The 19,383-nt window shown below is 43.6% G+C and overlaps 1 long non-coding RNA gene across 2 annotated transcripts in view; it reads left to right on the top strand.

Moving 5' to 3' along the window:
* Nucleotides 1-19,383, top strand: part of LOC125138097 (uncharacterized) — a 156,458-nt gene that overhangs the window by 79,355 nt on the left and 57,720 nt on the right. For both annotated transcript variants that reach the window (XR_007137576.1, XR_007137575.1), the window contains one exon: nucleotides 5,678-5,875. This is a non-coding gene — a long non-coding RNA (uncharacterized LOC125138097). The remainder of the gene's footprint in view (nucleotides 1-5,677; nucleotides 5,876-19,383) is intronic.

The following is a 19,383-nucleotide window of genomic DNA, read 5'->3' as shown; positions in this document are numbered from 1 at the left end:
TTTTAGCAAGGCGGGGTACAGTTTTAAAGAATTGGCTAAACATGCAGTCTTTATTTATTTATTTATTTATTTATTGTCTTTTTGTCTTTTCTAGGGCCGCTCCCATGGGGCATATGGAGGTTCCCAGGCTAGGGGTCTAATTGGAGCTGTAGCTGCTGGCCTACACCACAGCCACAGCAACGCCAGATCTGGGCCATGTCTTCGACCTACACCACAGCTCACAGCAACACTGGATCCTTAAGCCACTGAGCAAGGCCAGGGATCGAACCCTCAACCTCATGGTCCCTAGTCAGATTTAACCACTGCGCCGTGATGGGAACTCCAACATGTAGTCATTTTTAAAGCAATAATCTTTTTCTTTGAGGACAAAATGTGATTTACATTTTTCTTTTTTTGGGGCTGTACCTTTGGCATATGGAAGTTCCCGGGCTATGGGTTGAATTGGAGCTGCAGCTGCAGGCCTACACCACAGCCGCAGCAACAAGAGATCCAAGTTGCATCTGTGACCTACGCCACAGCTTGCAGCAATGCTGCGCCCTTCACCCACTGAGCAAGGCCAGGGATCGAACTTACGTCTTCGTGGACATCATGTCGGGTTACCAACCCACTGAGCCGCAATGGAAACTCCGATTTACATTTTTGAAAGGATTGTGACAAGCGAGGTCGTTGACTGGACTTCAGAATAGGCTCCTAAAGTGCTGATGGTTGTTGCTGATTTCAGGAGTCATGAAAAGAAACACGGAAGCTCCATAACCCGGCCCATTTCCCGCTGAGACTCGGGAGTGATTCCTTACCACCTGGGTGTCTTTGGTGCCACGAGTGAGACGAGATTGGCAGTCTGGGTCCTTTCAGTGTGTATCTGTTGGTGCCTCCGTGTGAGGGCTGAGTGGAACCTGGGAGTTGCTTCCAGAAGTCCACAGCTCGAGGTCTCCGTTCAGCCTGCTAAGCTTCAGTTTTCTCGTGTATACCCAGGGCCCACAGCTGTGGCAGACACACATAAGGCAGCGCTCATGAGCCACAACCTGGACCGGCCCTTCTGTCTGAATGTGGAAGGAAACTGTAAGTTGCTTCTAGCCAAGGGAGTAGGGCAAAGGTCACGAGGTGTCATTTCCCTGACTTGCTTACATCATATCAGACTTGCCCGGCTGGCAAGAGAGATTACCCTCACCATTTTCTAAAAAAAAATTTATTTATTTTTGCTTTTTAGGGCCATACCAGAGGCATATGGACGTTCCCAGGCTAGGGGTGGAATCGGAGCTGCAGCTGCTGACCCACACCACAGCCACAGCAACACAGCATCTGAGCCGCGTCTGCGACCTACACCACAGCTCATGGCAACGCCGGATCCTTAACTCACTGAGTGAGGCCAGGGATGGAACCTGCATCCTCATGGTTCTTAACCTGCTGAGTCACCATGGGCACTCCCCCCTCACTGGCTTTGAAGGATAAACAGCCAGGTGAGGGGGTGCCTTATGGAGGGGGTGTTATAGACTGAATGCTGGTGTCTCTCACCCCCCAAATTCATATGTTGAAACTCAATCCCCAAGGTGATGGATGGTGTTTGGAGGTTCGGCCCCTGGGAGATGACATGGTCATGAGGGTGAAGGATGAAGGGGTTTGGTGACCTTACGGAAGAGACATCGGGGAGCACCCTTTCTGTCTTGTGAGGACACGGGGAGAACATGAGAAAATGGCCCTCTGTGACTGGGAAGTGGCTCTCAGCAGACGTCGAATCTGCAGGTGCCTTGACGTTGGACTTCCTGGCCTGCAGAACCATGGGACGTGCTTACTATGTAAGCCGCCCCGACAGCGGTGGTTTGTTGCAGCAGCCCAGCTGAGGCAGAGGGCCCCGGGGAAGGGAACTGCAGACAGCCTGGGGCCGAGAGCAGCCCCCCGCTGACAGAGAGTGAGCAAATGGCCCTCGGTCATTCAGCTGAGAGGAAATCTAAGCTGCTGACAGCTTGAATAGACGTGGAGGTGGATCCTCTCCCAGTTGAACCTCTGGATGAAAATGCAGCCATGACACCTTGATTGCAGCCTTGTCAGACCCTGAGCAGAAGATGGCTAAGCTGAGCCTGGACTCCTGACCCTTGATGCATGGAAGCTGTCGGATAATACATGTGGTTTCTTTCCTTTTTTTTTGGTAATTGGTTAAAAAAATTTAAAAATCGTGGTAAAATACACACAATATAAAATTTAATGGTCTTGGGAGTTCCCATTGTGGCTCAGCAGTAATGAACCTGACTAGTGTCCATGAGGATGCGGGTTCGATCCCTGGCCTCGCTCACTGGGTTAAGGATCCGGTGTTGCCATGAGCTGTGGTGTAGGTCGCAGACATGGCTCGGATCCTGAGCTGCTGTGGCTGTGGTGGAGGCCAGCAGCTGTAGCTCGGATTCGACCCCTAGCCTGGGAACGTCCATATGCTGCAGGTGTGCCCTCCCCAAAAAAATGACCATCCTTACCATGTTTAAGTTCAGCAGTGTTAAGCATATTCACTTTGTTGTGCAACCAGTCTCCAGGATGTTTTCATCTTGCAAAACTGAAAACTCGATACCCATCAAACAGCAACTCCCCTTCCCGCCCCACCCCGCCAGCTCTGTCGACTGCTCTTCTACTTTCTATTTCCATGAATTTGACTAATCTGGATCCTTCATAAGAGCGGAATTATATCCCATTTGTCTTCTTGTGACTGACTTATTTCACTCTGCCTAGGTCTTCACAGTTCACCCATGTCGTAGCACGTGCTAGAATTTCCTTCCTTTTTACGCCTGAATTATATTCCATTCCTCTGTCCCAGTGTTCCACTATTGGAATAATTTATTCCAATCGACATTTTATTTATTCATTTACCTCTTGATGGACACAGGTTGCTTCTACCTTTTGACGATCATGAATGAATGTGTGTTTTTAAGCCTCTTAAGTTTGCGGTCATTTTTTTTACCCAGCAAATGAAAATGAATATAACAATAACAAAACCACACAGGGACATAGTAAAGATTAATAAATAAAATTTATAAACCGCAAAGTATAATATAATTTTACAGTGAGGTCCTATCATCTGCACACTTAACTGAATAGAATTTAACAAGGTAAAGTCTCAAAAAAAAAGGGAATCAAAGCATATTTTAAATTGTAAGTAATTCTGCCATCGCTCCATGTGGTGAGCTTATACCATGGAGTGGGCTTGAAAAGGGGAGTATGAATCTGTTGTTTCCTTAGCTGCATGAGCACCTCTAGCTGAAAGCGGGCCTCATGTTTTGGACATTATTTTTAGCTGCACCTGCAGCACGCTGAAGTTCCCAGGGTCAGGGGTTGAACCCATGCTGCAGCAATGACAACACCGAATCCTTAACACCTAGGCCATCAGGGAACTCCTGGACATATATTATTATGCCTTATAATAAATTACTTCAAGTGCAGCTGCTTAAAAACCACTCATAGTTATTATCTCAGTGTCTCTGGATCAGGAGCCCAGGCACAGCTTCTGTGTGTTCTCTGTTGTCGGGTCTCAGGAAGCTGTAATCAGGTGTTAGGCTCAACTGGAGAAGAATTTGCTTCCAGATTCACTCCTCTTGTTGGCAGAATTGACTTCTTTTGGTCTCAGGACTGAGAACTAAATCTTTTTGCTGGTCATGGGCAGGTGTCTCCCCCAGCTCTGTGCCCCGTGGTATCTCCACAGGAGGTCTCCGCGAGGCCATTTGCTTCCTCAGGGCCTGAGGGAGAGTACTTGTTTCTAGAACAAGCCTTTGGGCCAGACAGAGTCCTCCCCGATGGAGCGGAACCATGGGAATGACAGCTCATCCCCTTTGCCCTGTTCTTCTGGTCAGAAGCAAGTCACAGGTCCTGCCGCCCGCACCCCCCCACCCCCACCCTCGGGAGGAGGCTATACAAGGCATGAGGACCAGGAGACAGAGGTCACTGGGGTCCCCTTCAAACTGTCTCCCACACCAGGTCGACTAGAAATACAGATGTGACACTTAGGAGGGGCCTAAAAGATAAAACCGTCCAGGGCCCTCAGCCTTGGCCATGGACACAAAAGTACGGAGTTAAACAAAACGGAACAAAACACAAAAAGGAAGATCCCTAGGGGCCTCTCCAAACCCTCAGCATCCTCTCGACAGGTGGAATCCGGTCATCTTTTAAAAAAAGTCCACAGCGATTTGAACATGTAGCTGAGATTGACAATTGCAGCTGTGTCTCAGTCCTGCCTTTTAGACATGAGACACTTAGGCTCCGAGTAGGAAAGATATCTCATCCCAAATCATACAGGATGTCCCAGGCGGAGCCAAGCCTAGCACTCAGGGTTCCAGAAATTCCATTCTGTGCTTCTTCTATTCTATTATGCTGTCTTCTTACCTCATAAGTTGTGGATGCCATTTTGCTTCTTCCTAAGCTATGAGGGAAAGCGCTTCCCGAGCAAGCTTGTGGTTTTCCGGGGTGTGCTGGTGCTGCTTCCCTCTGGCTCCTGGCATCTCTTCTCAACTCATTTCAGGGACTTCACAGTGGCAGCTCAATATTGGCCATGGGGGAAATCTTTACACCACAGAAATTGGCAAACACTATAAATCAGGCTTCTTACCATCCACTCCTCCTTGGAGAGCTGGCAGACCTTGACCAGAACCCCCCTGCTTATTTTAATTTGAAAAATGCAGAACATGTGGAGTTCTCATCGTGGTGCAGTGAAAACGAATCTAACTAGGAACCATGAGGTTTCCCGTTCGATCCCTGGCTTCGCTCAGTGGGTTGAGGACCCAGCATTGCTATGAGCTGTGGTGTAGGTTGCAGATGAGGCTTGGATCCCGCGTTGCTGTGGCTGTGGGGTAGGCAGGCAGCTGTGGCTCCTATTTGACCCCTGGCCTGGGAACCTCCATATGCCATGGGTGCAGCCCTAAAAAGCAAAAAAAAAAAAAAAAAAAATGCAGAACACATATTTTGAAAGTAAATATTATACAACTGTGTTTACTCTCGGTCAAAATGCAAATAGAGTCAGGTAAAGTATGAAAAATAATGAAACATGTATCTTCCTTCTAAGCCAGACACAATATTAGTGCTTCGTGAATGTTTGGTGGGTGGCGGGATGATTGGGAGTTTATTTCCCACTTTTCTTGTCTGGTTGTGTTCACTCTGAAAGCTGTTAATTTATCCACAGAGCAGTCAGGCTGCGCATCCCACGGACTGTGTGAGGTATGACTTTGCCTGAAATCGAGGTGCATCTCTGCACTCCAGATTCCTGAAATGGAAGCTTCTGGTCCTTTTACCTGCTTCTCCGGGCAGAGACTTTGGTAGTGGGGTAGGGGAGGAGGGGACCAGAAAACTGTTTACAGACAATAAATTCCGTTGGACTCAAGAGTGAAAATTTCCACTTACTTCTGCCCCGAGGGGGCCTCGAGGAAGTGTTTCTGTCAGTTCTGTTTCACAGCTACGCAGTGTCACTGCGTTGAGCTTTGATTTCACGGGAATCTCGGAGGCCTGAAGCCCCAGGATGGAGCAGCAAGCGGGACTCTCTCTGAAAACAGTTCTGAGGAATGTTCCCTTGATGCGAAGGCCTTCCTTAGTCTGCGGCTGGCCAGGGCCTTTGACCCCAACTTGTGGACCATGAACTTGGTACAGATCTTCTCCTTTCCTTCTCCTACTTATTAATCTTCGACCGCTGTGCTCTTCTCTCTCTGTTTTTCAGGGAAGTCACTGTGAAGAAAGAGGCAGGCGATGTAACCGGAAAAGCACAGGTTTGATGTCAAACAGACCTGCGTGGTTCCACCGCTTTCCGACTGTGTGACACCTCCCTCCCCCACCCCCGGCCCAGTTGCTCTCTGAACCCAAGTCTTGGAAAATGGAACCAATAACACTTGTTCTTCAAGACTGTTTCTGCTGGAAGGTAAGTGGAAATTCCTTGTAAAATGCTGAGCCCTGTGCCCAGGACACCACCAAGTACTCAATGATTGATAGCTCCCTCTAGTGGAGTATCCCCATAATAGCAATAGTAAGCATTTATAGAATATTTTCAGTTTATGAATATTCACAGTTCAGCAATTCACATGCATGCATTTCTTTTCACAACACCCTCTGTAAGTTAGAAGATCAAATCCATCCTCAGTGAGGCTTTTATTGATAATTTTATCTAAGGTTATCTCACTTATCCATCATAATATCCTAATACCCTAGTGTATTTTCTTTGCGGCGCTTACCATTACCTGGAATTACATTATTTATCTGTCACATATTTATTGTTTGTCTTTACCTGTTAAAATATAAGCTCAAATAAGGGAAGAAACTTTATTTTGATCTCAGTTATGCCTGGCATGTAATAAATAATCAATGAGTATTTTTTGAATGAATGAGTTAAGGACTGTTACTCTCTTCATTTTGCCCACAGAGAAGCACACACTTAGATATGTGAAGTGAATGGTCTAAAGTTATGGAGCTATGAGGAGGTGGAAAAAACCCGGATTGGAATTTGCATTGTTGAACACTAGAATCCAACTTAATTACTACCTTAGGCTTGTATTCCACGGGTAAAGTTTTTAGAGTCAAGGTGTATCTCAAAGTCTATGCCAAGCTAGAGGTATGAGCCCAGCATTGCAGTGGGGCATGTGAGATTTAGAAAGAAAGCTTGACTCCAAGATCTTTGTTTTGGAATCTTACATCCTAACTGGTTCCTGCAGAGAACTGGTGAGTATCTGCACTCGGGCCGTGGTAAGCAAGAGAAGAGATGGGTTGGGGATTAGATGACCAGGTGGGAGGTAGGAAGGAGAGGGAGTGTCAGGTGTCTGCCTTGTCTGCTGCAGCCACTACCTGAAGTCAATCCATGAGTAGGTCTGGCTATTGACAGGAAGCAGTGAGAAGGATTTAAGCAAGCAGGTTTGAGCTACCCATGGGCCACCCAGGCAGAGACATCGAGCAGGCATCGGGCATGCAAATCTAAAGCTTAGAGAAACATGAGTTTGGAGTCATCAGCTTAGAAGAGAGTATGGAAGCCAGAAAAGTGAATTGCTCATCTGGGGGGACTGTGTAGAATGAACACAACAGTGGGCCCAGCCTAGGACTCCCAGAAAAACATGCAGTGAAAGGGCAAACAGAAAGAGCAGAACCCCTGAAAGAGACCAAGGGGCAATATTCTGAGAGGCAGGAGGGTTAGGGAATGGGGTGTCCTGGAAGCTGGGGAAGGAAGGTTGTGAAGAAATGAATGTTCAGCAGAGTCTAGTATCGCTGACACAATTCCCAAGAGGACAGTGAACAGCCACTGAGTTCGGCAATTCGAACCCTGGGTGACTTTGGCGAATGCATTCGGTTGGTTTGATGGTAGCAGAAGTCAAGTGTCAGTGGATTGAGGGGTGAACAGAAATGGTAGACATGCAGATAAGAGGGAATAGATTATTCTTTCTAGAAGCTTGGCTGAGAAGGCAATGAGAGAGAAGGACGTGGGGGATAAAGGGTGTTAACAACTTCCCTCAATTCGGTTCTGTCCCACTCCTTGGTTCTTTTTGGTTAAGGTCGACCTGTGTGAGGGTGACCAGAGTTCTCTTATCGTCTCACCGCCATGTTATCAGGGGAGCCAGGGCTAGACCAAATTCTGATGTACGTACAAATATTTATTCACCAAGCATGTATTATCTAGCAGGCAAGACGATGCATTCAAATGCCCTGGAATTCTCACAAACTCCCAACTTTCTGAACTCTTCAGTGCTATGACCTTCACTTTGATGAAAGGTTCATGTAAGGCTGACTTGACTGTATGCTATAGGTACAATTCTATTGCCACCCAGTTATTACCAGGCAACCAGAAATCCAGGGACCCAATCGGACCCTGGTTTCCCCTGTTAGAAATGAGGTCTGAAGCACCATTTCTATGACTAGAGACGTGTCAGGGTCTTTTCTTTTTCTTTTAATGGTTGCACCTGCAGCATATTAAAGTTCCTGGGCCAGGAGTCATAGCAGAGCTGCAACTATAGGCCTACATCACAGCCGTGGCAACACCAGATATGAGAAGCATCTGCAACCTGAGCCGCAGCAGCTTGCTGCAATGCTGGATTCTTAACCCACTGAGCCAGGCCAGGGGTGGAACCTGCATCCTCCCAGACACATGTCAGGTCCTTAACCCACTGAGCCACAATGGGAACTCCTTGTTAGGGTCTTATACCTTCTTTGGACATGGGCATGGGTGGATTGTATAGTATCCCCCCAAATTCCTGTTCACCCAGAGCCCCAGCATGAACCTTATTTGGAAATGGGTCTTTGCAGATGTAGTTAACTGAGGTCATAGTAGATTATAGTGGACCCTATGTCCAATGACTGGTGTCTTTAGAAGAAGATCATGCTGAGATAGTGAGACATGAAGGACCAGATATATAAAGATGGAAGCAGAATTTGGGGCGATGCAGCTACAAGCCAAGGAACACCAAAGGTTGCAGAGCAGCAGAAAGCGATATAGCCGGAGTGTCTCTAAAATAGTTTTCCACTCGCATATCTTCTTGAACACCATGAATATCCCAATGGGAATCCCTTTTTAATAGTCCCCCAGGGTAATTAACAAATCACTAATTTCACCAGTGGTTGCTCACTTCTGACCCTCATGATGTTAATTATCAGAGCTTCTGGTGTGAGCTGAGGTAGGGATAACAGAAGTGCGTGCATAGCAACCTCCTCAGGGGTGTGAGCTCCATTTAGAAGGCTCCTGGAGTGAGAGTTATCTGAACATGTGCTTTGTGTTGCACTTTCTATGCTGAAGAGTTTTAAATTACAGGCACCATTGGCAAGGGAGATTTTTATTCTAGACGAGAAAGAAGTGGGCTTACTGGGGAAATTCAGGAGGGAGGAAGATTTGGAAGTGACAGAAGCAATGGGCAGCAGTAACTGATATTCATTGATAAACTTTTCCAATCAGGGGAATAGCCAGGAGCCTCTTAATATGCTTTTCTCTTTTCACTTTTGCAGAAATTCCTTTTTCTTTTTCTTTCTTTTTTCCTTTCTTTTTTTTTTGACTTTTGTCTGTTTAGGGCTACACCTGCGGCACATGGAGGTTCCCAGGGGGGGTCAAATCAGAGCTGTAGCTGTCGGCCTACACCACAGCCACAGCAACACCAGATCTTAGCCGTGTCTGCAACCTACACCACAGCTCATGGCAACGCCAGATCCTTAACCCACTGAGCGAGGCCAGGGATCGAACCTGCAACCTCATGGTTCCTAGTTGGATTCGTTTCCGCTGCGCCACATTGGGAACTCCCCTCCCATATTTTTAAACTAAAAATAGTAAGTAATTGGTAAGCTCTTGTTTGTTCCCGCCTCCTGATGCGGGACAGTTTAGCTGCACTGAGCCTGGGGAAGGAAGGGGTTTTAAAGGGAGAGTTACTATCTGGGGACCTTCTGGCATCCGGACAGCCATGATTCTGTCCTGTCATTTGCTGCTGGCTGTAAGCACCTGCTGAGCTTCTAAAAATGTCATAAAGCCCTAAGGTGATGGGGCCATTGACTGCTTGACTCAATTTGCTGAATTCCTCAAACTTAGATCTAAGTTGAAGGACATTGACTAGAAATTCTTACTATACATAATGTAGTTAGATGGGTCTGCAAACTGGTGTGCATTAATGGAGATAAATCATTTGCATGAGAGAGTTTTGTTTTCCTTTGACCCACCTTTTCTATTGTCCCCCAAGCTGTTCAAGAACGGCTTTCTGGAATGTACCTGATGACTAGGCAGGTGGATAAAAGGCTTCTCAGCAGCCAAAGAGGGGATATGGATTGAATATAGTAAATTCATGTAATTTAAGTCATGGCAGAACCCTCAGACCCTCACTCTTTGTCTTCAGATTGTTTTACACATAATTTAAAGACCACTGTTACCCCTTTTTAAACTCTCAGCGATTGAGAGCGGGGCAGTGTGGCTGCTCCTGGAAGGCAGCCAGTGGAAAGGAGAGGAGGCCACACACCCGAGTGACGAGGAGACAGAAAAATGGTAACGTGCAGTCACAGAACCTGCAGTAGTTTGGGGTCATTTTGTTTGGGGGCCCTCAAAGCTGAGCCCCCTGATAAAATCGGAGAGTATCGTGGCGATAATAATAATGCTGGCATTGATCAGAAATACGGCACTGAGGCGATTCTAGACCCAGAAGCTGATGGCCAGATCCTGTAAGGTCTCTTGGATCCAGCCAGCTGATCGTGCCCCGTGGTGTTTTGCCCGTGTGCCTTTTTTTTCAAATGTCATCCCCACCTACAAGTGAACAGACCCGAGGGTCAGAGAAAATAGGATAGAGACTTCGAGAAAATGAATGAAACGGAATCTTTTAAGTAGTCGCCTAACAGACCATGATCGGCGGCCACGAAACCGTAGAGCGCTCCCTCCTCCCCCTCCCCAAACAAGAAAGGCAGGGTAATATGAACACTTTCCAATTTGGAAAGTAAAATAATTTTGTGGATTTTATGGCGTTTGGAAGCAGGGACGCAGCCCTATCACCAAGCTCATTTCGGCAGAAGCATGTGTGGCATGATTTGGCCGAGAGCCCTAAGCAAACCACAGTCACAGCTTAGAGATGTGGATTCAGTTGCAGATCTTATTTTATGCAATAATTTCCCCAAAGCTTGATGTTTGATCTAAGGGCACCCAATGGGGGCTTCAGAAATCCGTGGGTCCAGGCTTTTGGGAGTTTCTCACCACTTCCAGATCATTGAACCCTTTCATATCTGCATGATTTTTCCACTTTTGACCCCTCCTTCGTGACATCCTTCCTCCACGTTCCGTCTGGAAAACTCTCCTATGCAACAGTAGGGCCCAGTTCCCATGCCTCTTCTGAGCGTATAATTGATCTGTTTATTCATCTATCTTCCACTAGATCAAGGACCAGTAATTTAATTATTTTTTTTTTTCCTGAAAAGGGCCAGAGAGTAAATATTTTAGGCTTTTTGGTTCATTTGATCTCTGTCACATCTGCCCAACTATTCCAGTGTGGTGTGTGCAAGAAGCCCCAAAGATCAAAAAATGAATGGGTGAGACTGTTTTCCAATAAACCTTTATTTATGGACGCTGAAATTGGTATTTGATGTAATTTCCACGTGTCCCAAGGTATTCTTCTTTTGAGTTAATGACTTAAAAATGTAAAAATTGGTGTTCCCTTGTGGTGCAGCAGATCTGGCCTTGTCACTGCAGCAGCTGGGGTCACCGCTGTGGCAAGCGTTTGATCCCTGGCCCTGGAATTTCCACATGAGGTGGGTGTGGCCCAAAAAGGGTAAAAAGCATCCTTAGCTTGCAGGGCATTCGAGAACAGGCTGCAGAAGAGCTTTGGCTCATAGGCTCTAGCTGGCTATGATAGTTTTCTAAGGCTATGGGACAAATTTATTACCACCAATAGAGCCGCTGAAAACAACTCACAGTTACTATTTCACAGTTTCTGTGGGTCAGGAGGACAGGCACCGCTGAGCTGGGTCCTGTACTCCGAGTCTTAAAAGGCTGCAATCGAGGTATCAGCCAGGTTGCGTTTTCATCTGGGGTCTTGACTAGGCAGGCAGCTACTTCCAGGCTCATTTCCTGTGGCCGCATGACTGAGGACCCCGATGTTGAGCTCACAGTCGGCTCTAGCCCCTTGCTGTGCGAGCATCCTCGCTGTGGCTGTGTGTCTCATCAAGCCCGCAAGAGGGAGGCTTAGGGGGTGTAACCCAGTCACTGGCAGTGAGGTCCCAGCATCTTTGCCCTGATGTATTGATGAGAAGCAAGTCACAAACCCCATCTGCATTCAAGGGCAAGGGATTCTCCAAGGTCATGAATATCGGGAGGTGGGAATTGTGGGAGGAGCGCCTTCAGTCTGGCTGTCACACCAACCCCTAGCACGAGCTCTGGAGCCAAGAGCTGTGGAAGTGACTATGAATCATTTTGGTATTTTCAGCATTTAGCCAAGGGCCTGGCAGAGTAGGGGCTCAGTGATTGCTGATGGAAAAAAAAAAAAATTGTTGGATGGTTGCTGACACCTACTCAAAACAGTAGAATAAAGTTCTTCTAATTCTTCAGGAAAATAGTCATAATATTGTAATCCTTCCTGATTCAAGGCTGTTGATAACACTAAGACATGTTTGTGGGGCCCAGGATTTTAAGCAGAAAGCTAAATGTGGCCTGCACTCTTGGAATTTGGTTAATAGCTAGATTGAGCAGAGCATGTATCAAGAGAACTTTCCACGTGGTGAATAATGTTACTCAACCATGCTGCAGTCCGTCAGCCTGAAAACAATATTGAAATAAGGGAATCCATTTCAAAGCTATAAGCAGGCTGCTGATATGGTGAAAAAATATGAGGAATCTGTTTCCTAAGACATGCCAAAGGTAGCTTTTCTGGTGTTTAGGTCCCTGAATGAATGTAGCTAAGAACAAAGTGAATTTTTATTTAAATAAACGCTACAAACTTTTAAGCAATAATAGGAAGTCAGAAAGAGCTAGCATGGCTAGACTATGACGTCAAAAGTCCCCAAATTAATGATCCCGAAGTAGGAATCTAGTATCTAAGAAATGAACTTGACTGTGGGCAAAAGCTTCCCAACTGCCAGACTTCCCCCAAAGCCTCAGTTACTGAGAATTTTCTAATTGAAACACATGGAACCACAGTCTTACCACCAGTTCCATCTGCCAACTTTCATCAAACACCTACCTCTAGTGCCATTTCTGCTGTGTCATCCATTTAATTACCTATCTCTTCAACTTCTGTTTCGTGACTTACCCTATGATTTCTTCCATTCAGAGAAGGATTTGGGGTGAGAGTTCCCCTATATGTGGTTTATTTTGCATCCTGAATGGAACAGATGGTTTGTCTAAATGCATATCTGCTTGTGGACTATAAAAGGGTTCAAACTGAAGAGAAAGACAAATACCATATGATTTCACTTATATCTGGAATCTATTATACGGCACAAATGAACCTCTCCACAGAAAAGAAAATCATGGGCTTGGAGTATAGACTTGTGGTTGCCAAGGGGGAGGGGGAGGGGGAGGGAGTGGGATGGATTGGGAGCTTGGGATTAATAGATGCAGACTATTGCCTTTGGAATGGATAAGCAATGAGATCTTGCTGTGTAGAACTGGGAACTACATCTAGCCACTTATGATGGAGCATGATAATGGGACAAAAAAGAATCTATACATATATGTGTAACTGGGTCACCTTGCTGTATAGTAGAAAACTGACGGAACAGTGTAAACCAGCTATAATGAAAAAAATAAAAATCATTATAAAAGGGGGGGGCTCAAACAGGGCTCGCCAACTTGCCAATAGAGGGCAAGACTTGGCTTTCCTTTTCTTTGGGGGAAATACACTTTTTTACTGAGATTAAGAAAAATCTTCTTTTAATAAACAAATAATAAGCCAGGGCCTGGAAGTTTTAGATTCAAATAGCCCCATGATTTTCTATGAGCTTTGATGTGAGTTGCTTTGTGTCGCCTTCCCCACACAAGGTGGTGGATGGACTGGGTGGTGTCTGCATGGGTCAGAAGTTGGGCGTATAGCTTGGGTTCTGGTCTTGAAGCCTCAGTTTCTCTAGACTTGTCATCCTAGCCATTCTTTGAGATGAGTGAACGAGGTCCCCTTTACATATTTTTCAAACTCAAACTTGAGGGTTATCATCAGAATGTATTAAAAAATTAGGTGAGTTCATTTGGAAAAATTAATTATTTTTGCCTTCATAAAATGCGTGTTCAGTGAGCTGTGGTATAGCTTGCAGACGTGGCTTGGATCCCATGCTGCTGTGGCTCTGGCATAGGCCAGTGGCTATAGCTCAGATTCGACCCCTACTCTGGGAGCCTCCATATGCCGCAGGAGCGGCCCTAGAAAAGGCAAAAAGACAAAAAAAAAAAAAAGCACGTTCAATTAAAATTATGTCTCTGTTCATGAAAGACATACAAGAAAAATACCTTTGTATTATGTATCTCTGACTTACACTCCTCTGACCTAAAGCAGGTGTGTTTTATTTTTTTTTAATTTATTTTTATTTTTATTATTTTTTTATTTTCCCACTGTACAGCAAGGGGGTCAGGTTATCCTCACATGTATACATTACAATTATATTTTTTCCCCCACCCTTTCTTCTGTTGCAACATGAGTATCTAGACAAAGTTCTCAATGCCATTCAGCAGGATCTCCTTGTAAATCTATTCTAAGGTGTGTCTGATAAACCCAAGCTCCCGATCCCTCCCACTCCCTCCCCCTCCCATCAGGCAGCCACAAGTCTCTTCTCCAAGTCCATGATTTTCTTTTCTGAGGAGATGTTCATTTGTGCTGGATATTAGATTCCAGTTATAAGTGATATCATATGGTATTTGTCTTTGTCTTTCTGGCTCATTTCACTCAGTATGAGATTCTCTAGTTCCATCCATGTTGCTGCAAATGGCATTGTGTCATTCTTTTTTATGGCTGAGTAGTATTCCACTGTGTATATATACCACATCTTCCGAATCCAATCCTCTGTCGATGGACATTTGGGTTGTTTCCATGTCCTGGCTATTGTGAGTAGGGCTGCAATGAACATGCGGGTGCATGTGTCTCTTTGAAGTAGAGTTTTGTCCGGATAGATGCCCAAGAGTGGGATTGTGGGGTCATATGGAAGTTCTATGGATAGATTTCTAAGGTATCTCCAAACTGTTCTCCATAGTGGCTGTACCAGTTTACATTCCCACCAACAGTGCAGGAGGGTTCCCTTTTCTCCACAGCCCCTCCAGCACTTGTTATTTGTGGATTTATTAATGATGGCCATTCTGACTGGTGTGAGGTGATATCTCATGGTAGTTTTGATTTGCATTTCTCTTATAACCAGCGATGTTGAGCATTTTTTCATGTGTTTGTTGGCCATCTGTATATCTTCTTTGGAGAAATGTCTATTCAGGTCTTTTGCCCATTTTTCCATTGATTGATTGGCTTTTTTGCTGTTGGGTTGTATAAGTTGTTTATATATTCTAGAGATTAAGCCCTTGTCAGTTGCATCATTTGAAACTATTTTCTCCCATTCTGTAAGTTGTCTTTTTGTTTTCTTTTTGGTTTCCTTTGCTGTGCAAAAGCTTTTCAGTGTGATGAGGGCCCATGGGTTTATTTTTGCTCTAATTTCTATTGCTTTGGGAGACTGACCTGAGAAAATATTCATGATGTTGATGTCAGAGAGTGTTTTGCCTATGTTTTCTTCTAGGAGTTTGATGGTGTCCTGTCGTATATTTAAGTCTTTCAGCCATTTGGAGTTTATTTGTGTGCATGGTGTGAGGGTGTGTTCTCGTTTTCATTGCTTTGCATGCAGCTGTCCAGTTTTCCCAGCAATGCTTGCTGAATAGACTTTCTTTTTCCCATTTTATGTTCTTGCTTCCCTTGTCAAAGATTAATTGACCACAGGTGTCAGGGTTTATTTCCGGATTCTCTGTTCTGTTCCATTGGTCTGTCTGTCTGTTTTGATACCAGTACCACACTGTTTTGATGACTGTGGCTTTGTAGTATTTCTTGAAGTCTGGGAGAGTTATGCCTCCTGCTTGGTTTTTGTTTCTCAGGATTGCTTTGGCAATTCTGGGTCTTTTGTGGTTCCATATAAATGTTTGGATTGTTTGTTCTAGTTCTGTGAAAAATGTCCTGGGTAATTTGATAGAGATTGCATTGAATCTGTAGATTGCTTTGGGTAGTATGGCCATTTTTACAATATTGATTTTCCCAATCCAGGAGCATGGACTATCTTTCCATTTCTTTACATCTTCTTTGATTTCTTTGATTAAAGTTTTATAGTTCTCGGCATATAGGTCCTTCACCTCCTTGGTCAGGTGTATTCTGAGGTATTTGATTTTGTGAGGTGCAATTTTAAAAGTTATCATATTTTTGTATTCCTTTTCTAATATTTCATTGCTGGTATACAGAAATGCAACTGTCTTCTGAATGTTAATCTTATATCCTGCTACTTTGCTGAATTTATTAATCAGTTCAAGCAGTTTTGGGGTTGAGTCCTTAGGGTTTTCTATGTATAGTATCATGTCGTCTGCATACAGTGACGGTTTGATCTCTTCTCTTCCTATATGGATGCCTTTTATTTCTTTTGTTTGTCTAATTGCTGTGGCTAGGACTTCCAAAACTATGTTGAAGAGCAGTAGTGAGAGTGGGCATCCCTGTCTCGTTCCAGATTTGAGTGAGAAGGCTTTCAGTTTTTCCCCATTGAGTATTATATTTGCTGTGGGTTTATCATAAATGGCTTTGATTATATTCAGGAATGTTCCCTCTATACCCAGTTTGGTGAGGGTCTTGATCATGAATGGATGTTGGACTTTGTCAAATGCTTTTTCTGCGTCTATTGAGATGATCATATGATTTTTGACTTTTTTTTTTTTGTTAATGTGGTGTATGATGCTGATTGATTTGTGTATGTTGAACCATCCTTGTGAACCTGGGATGAACCCAACCTGGTCATGGTGTCTAATTTTTTTGGTGTGTTGTTGGATTCGATTGGCTAAGATTTTGTTGAGAATTTTTGCATCTATATTCATCAATGATATTGGGCGATAGTTTTCTTTTTTGGTGGTACCTCTGTCTGGTTTTGGAATGAGGGTGATGGTGGCATCATAGAATGTCTTTGGGAGTATTCCTTCTTCTTCAACCTTTTGAAAGAGTTTAAGGAGGATGGGCACCAATTCCTCTTTATATGTTTGATAAAATTCACCTGTGAAGCCATCTGGTCCTGGACTTTTTTTGTAGGGAGTGTTTTTATGACCTCTTCAATTTCATTTCTAGTGATCGGTTTGTTCAGTTGGTCTGTTTCTACTTGATTCAGTTTTGGCAGGCTGTAAGATTCTAGAAAATTGTCCATTTCTTCCAGATTGTCAAACTTGTTGCCGTATAGTTGTTCATAATATTCTCTTATGGCTTTTTGTATTTCTGCTGTATCCGTTGTGATTTCTCCTTTTTCATTTCTAATTTTGGTTATTTGGGTTCTTTCTCTCCTCTTTTTAGTGAGTCTGGCCAGGGGTTTGTCAATTTTGTTCACCTTTTCAAAGAACCAGCTCTTGGTTTTATTAATTTTCTCTATTGTTTTTTGAGTCTCTATTTTCTTGATTTCTTCTTTGATCTTTATAATTTCCTTCCTTCTGCTGACTTTAGGACTTTTTTGTTCTTCTTTTTCTAATTCATTTAGGTGGAGGGTTAAGTTGTCAATTTGGGATCTTTCTTCTTTTTTGAGAAAGGCCTGTATTGCTATAAATTTCCCTCTGAGCACTGCTTTCGCAGCATCCCATAGATTTTGAGCGGTTGTGTCTTCATTATCATTTGTTTCAAGGTAGTTTTTAATTTCCTTCTTGATTTCCTCATTGACCCATTGGTTTTTTAGTAGCATGTTGTTTAGTCTCCATGTAATAGGTTTTTTCTCTTTCCTTTTCCCATGGTTGATTTCTAATTTCATGGCATTGTGGTCAGAGAAGATACTTGAGATAATTTCTATGCTCCTAAATTTATTGAGATTCACTTTGTGTCCCAATATGTGGTCGATTCTTGAGAATGTTCCATGAGCATTTGAGAAGAATGTGTATTCTGCTTTTTTTGGATGTAGTGTCCTGAAGATATCAATTAAGTCTAACTTTTATATTGTTTCCTTTAGGATCTCTGTTGCTTTATTGGTTTTCTGTCTAGAGGATCTGTCCATTGATGTGAGGGGGGTATTAAGGTCTCCTACTATGATTGTATTCTCATCAATATCTCCCTTTATGTCTGTTAATATTTGTTGTATGTATCTGGGTGCTCCTGTATTTGGGGCATATATGTTGATGATAGTAACATCCTCTCCTTGAATGGATCCCTTAGTCATTAAGTAGTGTCCTTCTTTGTCTTTCTTTATGTCTTTTGTTTTAAAGTCTATTTTGTCTGATATGAGCGTTGCGACTCCTGCTTTTCTGTCATGTCTATTGGCGTGAAATATTTTTCCCCACCCTTTCACTTTCAATCTATATGTATCTTTTGTCCTAAGGTGAGTTTCTTCTAGGCAGCATATTGAAGGTTTTTGCCTTTTTATCCATTCAGCCACTCTGTGTCTTTTGATTGGGGCATTCAGTCCATTGACATTTAAGGTGATAATTGATAGATGATTATTTATTGCCATTTGAACCTCGTGTTCCAGTTGATTCTATGGTTCTCCATTCTTCCTTTCTTTTTTTTTTTTTTGGTTGGATGGTCTCCTGTTATTATCTGCTTGAGTGTATTTTTTTTTTCATTTTTTGCAAATGCAATATTTGGTTTTGGCTTGTGGTTGCCCTGTTTTTTAGGTATGCTAAACCCCTTCCCATAATTGTGTGTTTTAGCCATTTACTTCCTAACATCCCTTGCCCACATTTTATGGTTTTGATGACTCTTTTTTATTTTTTTCTTTTTAATTTTATTTTGTTTGAATCATGTTCATGATTAAATCTGTATGCTGGCTTATTTGAGTGACTGCTCTGATTGCGGTTTCCTCAGTCCTAGTTCTTCCTCTTCTTCTTCTTCTTTTTTTTTTCTTTTCTTTTTTCTTCCCTTTCCTTCCTTTCTTTTTGGTTTAGAGAAGCCCTTTCAATATATCCTTTAACCTGGGTTTTGTGTTGCTGTATTCTTTAAGTTTTTGTTTGTTGGAAAAAATTTTTATTTCCCCTTCTATTTTAAATGATATTCTTGCTGGATAGAGTATTCTAGGTTGCATATTTTTTCCTTTTAGCACTTTAAATATCTCTTGCCATTCCCTCCTGGCCTGTAGTGTTTCTGTAGAGAAATCAGCTGATATTCTTATGGGGGTTCCCTTGTAGGTAACATTCTGCTTTTCTCTTGCTGCCTTTAGGATCCTCTCTTTATCACTAACTTTTGCCATTTTTATTATGATGTGTCTTGGTGTGGGTCTGTTTGGGTTCAGTTTGTTTGGGGCCCTCTGTACTTCTTGTATCTTGAACCCAGTATCCTTTAGATTTGGGAAGTTTCCAGTGATAATTTCTTCAAATATATTTTCCATTCCCTTATCTTTTTCTACTCCTTCTGGAATTCCTATTATGCGTAGATTGGCCTGTAAAGCAGGTGTGTTTTAATGAGATTTTTAATACAATGATGTTGCTTGGGAATCTCATTTTTCTTTTTTTTTTTTTCTTTTCAGGGCCTCACCTGAGGCATATGGAGGTTCCTTGGCGAGGGGTCAAATTGGATCTACAGCTGCAGCCAGAGCCACAGCAACTTAGCCCACTGAGCAAGGCCAGGGATTGAACCCACAACCTCATGGTTCCTGGTCGGATATGTTTCCGCTGTGCCACGACAGGAATTCCAGGAATCTTATTATTATTTAATAGTAGATAAGATTGTCCCATGCTAGCCATAGGGGGTACAAAGCTGAGTAAGATATGGGCTCCACCCACCTTAAATCCCCCCTCAATGCTATTGTCATGGACCTCGATGATAC

This window comes from Phacochoerus africanus, chromosome 10 (genome assembly GCF_016906955.1).
Source record: "Phacochoerus africanus isolate WHEZ1 chromosome 10, ROS_Pafr_v1, whole genome shotgun sequence".
In the NCBI taxonomy this organism is placed as follows: domain Eukaryota; kingdom Metazoa; phylum Chordata; class Mammalia; order Artiodactyla; family Suidae; genus Phacochoerus; species Phacochoerus africanus.
Note: the sequence above shows the minus strand (reverse complement) of the source record. Positions and strands in the feature narration are given on the sequence as shown.